Here is a 5221-nt window from a genome sequence, read left to right as displayed (position 1 = left end):
TCTAAGCAATGGCATCAGGACTGGGAGGAGCCAGGGGCTAAAGACCCTGCCAGTCTACCCGGCAACCAGTAATGCATTTCCAAATGGTTGCCTGGCAGCCAACAACTGCTGGCCTTCACTGGATCAGGTAAATGAGATCATAAGGTCTATACAAGAAAAGACTGCCTAGGAGGAGGGGCAGCAGCCATGGTGAAGATACTGAGAGCAGATGAACCTGGGCACCTCTCTCTCTTGAAGATCATGGCCACACTATGAACTGCCACCTCCAGAGGAAAGCTGTATCAGCCTCTGGATGATACTTGTGAGTAAGTTACTTGAAATCTAACTAGATATATAGCCTGCAGTAACTCAGATGTGTGATCACAGGGTTATTCTTTGATATTGCTCTACTTTGTACCCTATTCCAAGCCTACTCTTTGTAATCAATAAAGTTCTCCTGTGTACCTAGTGTGCGAGACTTATTGGGAGAGGGTCTAGATCAGGTGTAGGCAATGTTTTTTGGTTGGAGTGCCAAAAAACCTACAATGTCTACCTTGAAAGGTGCCAGAGTGCTGACATGCCAGAGCCCGGAGCAGCTGTTTGCAGCCTCCCAGCTGCAGCCAGCCCAGGGACCTCGGTCTGCTTGCAGCAGGGCTTGCAGCCTCCCAGCTGCCCGCTGGAAGCAGCCTGGGCTCCATCACCGGCAGCAGCTGCTTCGAGCCTGGGCTGGCAGTGGTGTGCTGAGCAAAATGGCCCTGTGTGCCATGTTCGGCACACGTGCTGGGGGTTGCTGATCCCAGTCTAGATTGTGCTTTAGGGTCCCCTTGGTCCGGCTGACTAAGGGAGAGCATTAGTTGTGCTTCAGACTAAGGGAAGCACCCCAAGTTCTTGCAGTGGGTTGAGTACCCTCTAGAACTGTAAGGCCCCAGGGGGCAGAGAGCCTAGGAACAATCCAGACCCTGGGTGGTGGCAACATTACCTTGAAGCTTGCTGGTGTGGTCCTGGAAGGGGGTCAGCTGGACATGTGACACCCCCTGGGAGGCACTCGGAGCCTGGTAGGTGGTTCAATGCAAGAGCACCCCCAATTGACCCACCATAAGGAACATCTCCTGACACTAACATCGCTGCTAGCAACTCTGGCCCATGACAGCAGTCAACATTCCCCTTCAGGCACCACCTCTGGAGGGAGCTTATTCCACATTCTGGACACTCTGACTGTGAAGTGTTTCCTAGTTTTGAGCCTGAATCCAGGAGTTTGTGGCCATTACTCCTGGGTTTCCCCATTGAAAAACTATGGCAGCAGTGGGATTCGAACCCACGCCTCCATAGAGACTGGAGCCTAAATCCAGCGCCTTGGACCGCTCGGCCATGCTACCACTGAATTTACAGGTGTGCACTAGACTTAGGATACTCTGTGTGTGTGGGGGGGGGGGGGAGGGGGGCGTGTCTCCAGGATGAGGTGTCCCACGTGACAGATGTATTCTGCCTTATGGTTCCTGGACATCCAGAGGGTGAGTTTTATCTCCACCTGGTAGTTCTTCCCATCTGCAGACAGCATTCTTGAATGCAGTGCCTTATTCATGGATTTCTCCATTCGCGGGGGATGTGGAAGAAATGCCACCGTCGGTGCCCCTCTCCAGAGACCTGTCTCTGCCAGCCTGAGAGGCTGGTGTTGAATCCCTCAGGGTGGGGATCTCCCTCCCTGCCGACATGACAAAAGCCTGGTGCCTGGGAGGTGGATACTCTGATCACCTGGGCAGGGGGGAAAAGCCCGGCCCCGCACACGGGCCCAGGTAGCCAGGGGTGCTTGGTAGATTGGTTGGCTTGTGGCTAGCACGGGCAGCTTCGATTGGACCGGGCTGCTGAGGTCAGAGAGGTTATAAAAAGGCCCGGGCCAGGAAGAAGGCAGCCATTAGCCATGCAGTCATCCAGGTGAATCTGAAACTGGGAGAGGAGCTCACCATCGGAAACTGGCTCTCTCCTCATAACCGCATGCTCCAAGAGTGCCCTGCCCCCCTGCCCAGGTGATTCGGAGCATTCCCTCCCAGGCCCCAGGCTTTTGTCATGTAGACAAGGAGGGAGATCTCCACCCTGGGGGATCAACACCAGGCTCTCAGGCTGGCAGAAACAGATCTCTGGAGAGGGGCACCGACGGTGGCATTTCTGCCACATGGACCACCCCCCCAATCCCAACAGTACTGAGGCCCATGTCACTTACATGTTTACCTGTTTCTCTTGTCATTGGTTTAGGCTGGGCTGCTCCTGCAGGTGATGCTTGGCTTGCCTGTCTGAGGCTTCCTCCACCCACGTCTTCCTCTTCCCCCAATGAGCCTAGTTTAAAAACCTTTAGGGCTTTAAAGGAGCTCCCCAGCCAGTAGGTATGCTGCTAGTTCTTCCTCCCTAGGTGCAGTACCTTGCACTTCTCAGTGTTGAAACCCATCCTGTTCTCATCTGCCCACTCCTATAACCTGTCTAGATCTACTTGTAGTCTGTCCCACTCCTCCAGCATGCCCACTTCTCCCCACATCTTAGTGTCATCTGCAAATTTGAACAAGCTGATTTTCACTCCCTTGTCCAAGTCACTGATGAAGATGTTGAACAGTGCAGGCCCAAGGACTGAACCCTGGGGGACCCACTGCCCACATCCGTCCAGGTCAAAAATGACCCATCCACCACCACTCTCTGGGTGTGGCCCTCCAGCCAATTTGTGACCCATCTGACTGTGTAGGTATTGACACCACAGTCGCCTAATAACTTAATGAGAAGGGGGTGAGAGACGGTGTTGAAGGCCTTCCTAAAGTCCAGAAAGACTACATCCACTGCGACACCTGCGTCCCAGGATTTTGTGACCTGGTCATAGAAGGCCACCAGGTTGGTCTGACAGGACCTGCCTTGAATGAACCCGTGTTGGCTGCCCCTGAGCATGATCTCCTCTGGTGGTTTCTCGCAGACGTGCTCCTGGATAATTTTCTCAAAAAGCTTCCCCAGGACCGAGGTAAGATTAACAGGCCTGTAGTTTCCTGGGTCCTCCTTCCTCTCTTTTTTGAAAATGGGAACTACATTGGCCCTTTTCCAGTCCTCTGGCACCACACCAGAGCACCACGAGTGCTCATAAAGCTGTGCCAGGGGTCCCCCAATGACCTCTGCTAATTCCCTCAGAGTGAGGGGTGGAGATCATCAGGACCTGCTGATTTGAACACATGTAGTCCCACCAGAAGTTCTCTGGCTAGGTCCTCACTGATCCTGGGCATGGCAGCACCTCCCGTGGGTCCGTTGGGGATCCCAGTGTGGGGATGCCCCGGTCCCTGCTAAAAAAAATGAAGGAAAATAAATTGTTAAAGAGGTTAGCTTTGTCATCTGGTGTGACCAGCAGATTTCCTAGCATGTCCTGCAGAGGCCCTACATTACCCGGTACCTTCTTTTTACCCCCTATGTATTTAAAAATGACTTCTTGTTGTCTTTGATTTGGGTCGCTAGTCCCAGTTCCATTTCCACCTCAGCCTTCCTAACAGCGCCCTTGTGGCAGAAATGCCACTGTCTGTGTCTCCCTCCAGAAATCTGTCCCGTTCAGCTTGTGACACTGGGGTTGACATCTTTCCTCCCTGTTCTATCCCTTCTGTACAGCCTATAGCCCTTGATGTTTACTGCCCAGGTGTGCATTGGATCCCACCAAGTTTCAGTGAGCCCCTCTATGTCTGGGTTTGTCTTAGCTAGCAGGAGGGCAAGTTCCTCCTGCTTGTTCTCCATGTTATGAACATTAGAGTAGAGGCATTTAAGGCCACCTGAAGGTGTATTCACTGCTCCCCTAATCCCAGGACTATCTGGGCCCCTGTCTCTTACCTGGGTATTTCTTGTGCTCATTGCCTGTCTTGGCTGGGCTTTTCTTGTGGGTGGCTCTTGGCTCAGTGTTCTGTGGCTCCCTCTGTCCTCATCTTCTCCCTCCCCTGATGAGCCTAGATTAAAGCCTGCCAGAGGAGATCAGCCAACCTGAAAGAGAACACACACTTACTTTTGGGGGAGAGATGGAGCCCATCCCACCTGAGCATGTCTCTTGTCCTGAAGTACGGATCATGGTCCAAAAAGCCAAAGTCCACCTCGAGACACCATTTCTGAAGCCACAGGTTGACCTCCCTGATGCAGGACTCATGGTGTTGTCTGTGTCCACTCACTGGAAGGACAGATAAGAAAACCAGGTCTCCTTCCCCTTGCTCCCCAGAGCTTGGTAGTCCTTCATCAGGTGATTAGGGCTGCTCCTGTCTGCCTCATTAGTACCTGCATGGATTAGGACCATGGGGTAGTAATCGGTGGGCCGGATAATGACCGGTATCATCTCCGTCACTTTCTGAATCCTTGCTCCTATGAGTTGTTTTATTTTTTTTAAGAAATATTTTTGTCCAGATTGATGTGTGTTTGGTCTGTGTCTAGAGACAATTGCACAAGAGCTCAAAATAAATGGAGCCTGGCTCATGTGTGCGGGGGTAGTGTAGTGGGGGTGTGCAGATCTGTGGCAGAGTGTCGGGTGCTTTGGCCCAGCCTAGGCCGGGTGTGAAGGGATGAGTGAGGCTGTGGAGCAGAGTCAGGTAAGGACTGGAACCATGTCCCCCTCCCCCAAGGCGGCAGATGCAGAGCAGTCCTGGGAAGACGAGTGGTTTGGTGTGCTGCTCCTCCCTTTGCACTGGGGTTGCCCACAAGCAGCACTTGGGGAGAGCTCGGGCAGCAGCATGGGGCGGGAGGAAGCAGAGGAGCCCTGGCACCCTGGCCATAGCACAGGGGAAGCGGCAGCAGTGGAGTGCGGAGTGACCACCTGAGCTGGGCAGCCTGCAGGGCAGCTTACCAATGAATGTAAGTCACCTTTTCTTGTCTGTTTTCTGCCTAGGGGAGGCATGTCAGGCTGCCAGAGGGACTTTAGGGCATTACTGAAGGACTGATAGAGAAGTTAACAAGCCGATCTGATTTACTTCGAAGTTTCTCCCAGCTCTTGATTGCCTTAATAGATTTGCTGAAAGGACACCTGGAGAGCAAATTGCCTGATTTGTTTTCCCTAAGGTACAGCCCGGGAGTTGATGAGCTCTATTGGGTCACTTAAGAGAAGAAAGGAAGACCTAGTTGATGGGCTGATGTGTGAAGCTGGAGATGCGCAGGGCTGGGGAACTCACCAACACTGCATGTTAGGGACATTTGATGTATTTGAGAGACTAACTGGTAACTGATTATTTGCTAGACTGCCCAGAGCTTATGGGTG

The 5221-nt window shown here is 52.7% G+C and overlaps 1 non-coding gene across 1 annotated transcript; it reads right to left on the bottom strand.

Annotated features, from left to right (window-relative positions):
- Nucleotides 1-1273: 1273 nt before the first annotated feature.
- On the bottom strand, nt 1274-1355 carry TRNAL-UAG (transfer RNA leucine (anticodon UAG)). The gene has a single exon. It is a non-coding gene; the product is annotated as a tRNA-Leu (tRNA).
- Nucleotides 1356-5221: the final 3866 nt, after the last annotated feature.

The sequence above is a fragment of the Alligator mississippiensis genome, chromosome 4 (genome assembly GCF_030867095.1).
Source record: "Alligator mississippiensis isolate rAllMis1 chromosome 4, rAllMis1, whole genome shotgun sequence".
Classification (NCBI taxonomy): Eukaryota; Metazoa; Chordata; order Crocodylia; family Alligatoridae; genus Alligator; species Alligator mississippiensis.
The sequence above is the reverse complement of the archived record's forward strand: the minus strand, read 5'-3'. Positions and strand labels throughout refer to the sequence as shown.